The sequence below is a fragment of the Chinchilla lanigera genome, unplaced genomic scaffold (genome assembly GCF_000276665.1).
Source record: "Chinchilla lanigera isolate Chin_1 unplaced genomic scaffold, ChiLan1.0 scaffold00163, whole genome shotgun sequence".
Lineage (NCBI taxonomy): Eukaryota > Metazoa > Chordata > Mammalia > Rodentia > Chinchillidae > Chinchilla > Chinchilla lanigera.
The window spans coordinates 340,658-345,736 of NW_004955564.1; the positions used below are offsets into that span (position 1 = coordinate 340,658).

Consider the following 5,079-nt stretch of genomic DNA (forward strand, 5'->3'; position numbering starts at 1 on the left):
GTTCATTCTCAGTGTCCTACACCCCAAGTAGTTGGGAACTTGTTTGATGGGGCTCAGTCCCTATCATATGGGACATGCTCCCTCTGTGCTGGTGCAGAAGGTCACCTGCATCTTCCACTAAGCACTCTTGGGTGGGTCTGGTTTTCCTGCTGTCCAGTACGAGCCCTCTGAGCACTCACTACACACCAGGCAAGGCCAGGCTTTCTCATATATGATCCCATTTAGTGCTCAGAACAACCCCATGAAGGAGGGAATTTATTCTCTCCAGTTTATGGACGAGAAGATGAGGTTCAGTGAGGTCACGTAAGTTACCCAAAGTCACAAGCGAATCAGGGGACAAAGCCAGCAGCTTCCACAGTGTTGGCTGGAATATCAGCCACCATCAGCAGCTCCAACTCTGCTATTCCCTTCCGGCCCAGACTGGACCGGAACTAGACAGGTCCACAGCTGGTTCTGCCCGTTGAGCCCTTCCTGGTTCCCGACCCCCCAAGAATTCCTGCAAGAGCCATTTGACGTCCCTGGGCCTTGGCTGACGTGGTACACAGCAGTCGATGAGGGACACAGGTGCCAGGTGGGTCGTGAGTGGTAGCCGGTTGGGATCTCTTCTTTCACAAGTGCAGGTAACTTTGCTGTGCTGCGAGTGCTGAGTATGCAGGAGGCGCTCTGCCCACGCTGAAACTGCGCTGCTGTCCACCTGTGGTGTGGATTCTGGCCAGTTCTGAGCTGCCTGGAAAGATGTGTGTAGTGATCGAAATCTTTTCTAACTAAATTGTGATGAAAATCCATTCTAAGACATGCTCCATATATTTGTTGATCAGAGAAGTAGAGGTGATTCTGAGGTCTGGAATTCAAACTATGAGACTCAAAATTATTACTGGGTATGGTGGCACACACTGGTAATTCCAGCTACTAAAGAGGCTGAGGCAGGAAGATCACAACTTTGAGGACAGCCTGGGCAACTTAGTGAGACCCTGTCTCAAAATTTAAAAACATAAAATAAGAAGAGCTGAGGATGTAGCTCAGAGCACTCCTGGGTTCAATCCCTAGTACTGAAAAAACCTTTCAGATAAAACAAACAGACAGAACTGACATGAGGTACTAGCTCCTGGCCACAGTCTAAACAACTGTAGAGATGTACAAAGTGATGTCAAGGACAGAGAAGTCACCCTCACTTCTCCTTGGCCCGCCTGGTGTCCTGACATGGGTCATGATGTTGATTTGGAGCCAGCAAGACCTGGATTATAGGTGTGTATGCACCTGGCATTGCTGTTGTTTTGCACTTTCACAAGTGCAATCAATTGCTTTTATAGCAGTGCTGGGAAAGGAATATAATAATAATTATTATTTTGCCATTGTTTTCACTGTCTCTTCTGCCTTCAAGATCTAGGTTTTTTTTTTTTTTTTAAACTTAAAAACTGTTCTTCTTTCCCACTAAATCTCAGAGGGAGAGCTTGGGGGATGAGCCTCCTTTTCGGTACCTCCATTCCTGGTCTCCACGTTTTCCCCTTCACTTAGAATTCAGCAAGGCTCTCCCAGGATGCCCACATGCATTGACTCCAAGATAAACAGGGTCAGGGTGACTTGATCGAGCTTTGGATGTAGATCTGGGCTCGGCTTCAGACTCATTTTAAACCTTAGGAAATGGGCACAGGTTAAGCAAGTCTCCATTAAAGAAAAAAACCCACATCATCTTCCAACATTCTTACACATAGGAAAGTTGAAGAGCCCTCGGTTTATATGCCAAAGGTATCTCGGGCTCAATTTTTACTTCTTCTTCATAAAACTTTGTACAAGATGCACAAATTCCAGCAGAGGGGGATATTGTTGCATAGAAGGAAAAAGAAAATACAAAACCGAAAATACCATCCAAGAACCAAAAACCCTTTGGCAGAAAAGTGGGCTTTGTTTGACAGGCCCTTTCAGAGCAGGAAAATGAAGCTGGCCCTCTGCGAAGATGTCCTCCTGGAGAGGGAGACGGGAGAGGGAGTCTCTTGGAGTTCTCTGATAAGAATCCAGGTATTGGCACACAAAATGCTGGTTGCTTTGGGGCACCCACTGCGGGTGTGGGAAATTGCAAGATGAGTAGTGTGAAATGACTAAGAGCTTTCTCTTGAAAGGGTTGAGGGAGTTAACTTCGACACCTTCTGTCACACGGAGCATGCTTGTCGCTCCGCATTGGTTTGCTTCATTGGCTTTGCTCCTTTGAGGACACCGTGGAAGAAGCTGTATGTTTCTTCATCCCCAGGGGAAATGAGAAATTATTGCAAAGCAGTGCTCACTCTTGGACTCCATCTGCTCTCTTGTCTCTGCATCTTTAAGGATGAGGCTCAGAGGAGCCAATAGATGGGGGCTTTAACAGGAAGAGGAATAGAAACTGATACCCTCCAGCAGCCTCCTTGTAAACAATTCTATGCTGTAGCCTCAGACCCTCAGCCACCCTACAAAGTCTGGCTAGGCGCCTCTGTTTTAAGAAAGGGGTAACTCAGGATCGGAGGAGCTAGGAAACTGGGTCAGCTCACACAGGGTTATGGTAAGTGCTAAGACAAGGTCTGGACATTGCTCCAGCTGGCTCAACAGAAAACAAAGGAAATAACAACCCCTGTCCTGTTACCTAACCAGTGGAGTTTTACAACTGTTAACCAAAAGGATGGAAATGTGACAGATGAAATGCTACCTGCATTAGCTGAAGTTGACGTCCAGCTGGCCTTCAAAGCATAGGCCAGGAAGTGAACTCTTGGAGACTTAGGGGCTCCACACACCCACTCTGACAAACACAGGATGATTTTCTTCTTTGAGTCAGTTTTATGGTGTTTACCCAAGGTCTTTGTGGCAGGGAGCACAAGGGTCCCCTAAAGATGCCCATGGCCTTCTCTAGGACTTGTAAATATGCTGCCTTAGGAGGCAAAAGGGATTTGCAGATGTGACTGAGTTAAAGACCTTGCAAGGGGAGGTTATTTCGCTTTATCCAGATGGCTGATGTAACCACAGGGACCTTGCGGGGGAGTCAGATGCAGAGGACATGGGAGTGGATATAGGATCTGTAGCCAAGGAATGTGAGTGGCCTCAGAAGCCGAAAAGGCAAGAAAGTGATCCTGCCCTGGAGCTTCTAGAAGGGTGTACTCCTTCTCACCCTGCTCACCCCTGGATTTTAGGATTTCTGAGCTCTTGAAGTATAAAGTAACTATGTATCATGTTAAGCCACAAATGTATGGCAACTTGTTATAGCAGCAATAGAAAACTGATACAACCACCAAAGAGTTGATCTCACCACCCCTATCAGTTAAAAGATTTGCACTGCACAGATATATCATGCCCAACATAAGACAAGCAGAAATTAATAAGGGTAAAATAAAGAAAGAGGACATGCAGTGAATGTTTCAAAATGTGTTTTTAATTTCAAATGTGCTAACAGTTACAAAAATCCTTTTATCATTAAAACATTTTCTATATATTATTATTATTATTATTTTTTGGTTTTTCTCCGGTACCAGGAACCAAACTCATGACCTTGCGCTTGCCAGGCAGGCGCTTTTGCCACTGAGCTAAATCCCCAGCCCCTATATTAATATTTTTAATCATCATGAAGGACTGAGTATACGTCTTTCTGTTTTACAGACTAACATTTTTGGTATCACAATTTAAGGATCTGATCATAAGGTTCGGTAGGTTTTAATGCATGGGCTGAAAAGCTATCCTAATTGAAAAATATTCCGTACCAAGTTTTGTGGCTGTGTGTGGAGGAAGCCAGTGCTCTGTGGTTTCCAGTCTTTTTTTTTTTTTTGTCTTTTTGAGACAGGGTCTCACTGTCAGTTCAGGCTGACCTTGAACTCATTTACGTAGCCCAGGCTGGCCTCAAACTTGCAACGATCCTCCTGCCTCAGCCTCCCACGTGCTGGGATTACAAGCGTGAGCCACTGTGTCTGGCACTGGTTTCCAGTCATGTTGGCCATGACTGCAGTGATTTTTGTCAACATCTGGCTGGTAAATTTTCATGCCGCCTGACCTAGATACTGTTCTTACAAATGGTTTGGAAGGTGCTTCCTTTTGATATATTTAACAAGTGGGTGGAAGGCCTGCTACAGCATTTTACTAGAAAGATTTTGTAAGTGGTTGACTTGGTTTATTTCCAAGATCTCAGACATGAAGGTATGAGCACTTTTAAAGGTGATACATTTAAATGTGATTGGGGGGGAGTGATATAATCATGAAAAATGTTCCAAAAATGCTCCAGCAGGAGTTTCTCTGGATAAGTGACTACTTTCTCATTTGTATTAAAAGCGGAATCTCTACAAGACAGATTGATATGTTGAGTCTTTTGAAATTGTCTGCTGGATTATACATTCCTCAGAGCTACTTGTCATTGTAGAACATATCAGCAAATTTGAAATACTTGTCATTTTGTTAAAAAAAAAAAAGAAAGTATTACAGGCATGGTGGTGGTGCATGCCTGTAATCCCAGCACTCAAGAGGCTGAGGCAGGAGGGGTCCTCTGAGTTCAAGGACAGCCTGGACTACATAGTGCAACCTATTTTACCACCCCCCAAAAATAGTATAACTTAAACTCAGCCACTCATAGTCAATGGCCATGGTCACAAGTCACTCAACAAGCCTGGGACCGTCCTCCCATCTTCCCCAGGGCAGGAGTTCATAAGAATAAAGGCATCAATAGTACCAGCAAAGTTGATGAGTGGGGTACTTTTGACGTCACCAACTTTTTTTCCTCTCACTTCTTTCTCCTCTCTCTTTCCCCTTCCTCTTCTCCTTTTCTAACCTCCGGTGGGGTTGTGCACACGTCTCAGTTTTTAACTCAACATCATCCTTGATACATGCAAGCTCTGGTACTTAAAATATTATTCCTTTTTAAATTTCTATAGATCATTCTCATTTCTCCCGTTCTCCAGGTAATTCTCCTAATGTATTTAATATTTTTCTTATATGTGTTCTTGCAGAATACAGTGTCATTTTTTCAATAGACCAGATGACTTCATTAATGAATGCTATAAAATAGTCAAAGAAGAATTAATATCAATTCTTCTTAAATGCTTCCAAAATATATAAGTATCACCCTGATAGTAGAGC

At 44.0% G+C, this 5,079-nt stretch overlaps 1 long non-coding RNA gene across 1 annotated transcript in view; it reads left to right on the top strand.

The window, feature by feature from the left end:
* Nucleotides 1-1,906: 1,906 nt before the first annotated feature.
* LOC106147464 overlaps nt 1,907-5,079 on the top strand; it is a 7,423-nt gene continuing 4,250 nt past the window's right edge. The window contains exon 1 of the long non-coding RNA XR_001232381.1: nt 1,907-2,016. This is a non-coding gene — a long non-coding RNA (uncharacterized LOC106147464). The remainder of the gene's footprint in view (nt 2,017-5,079) is intronic.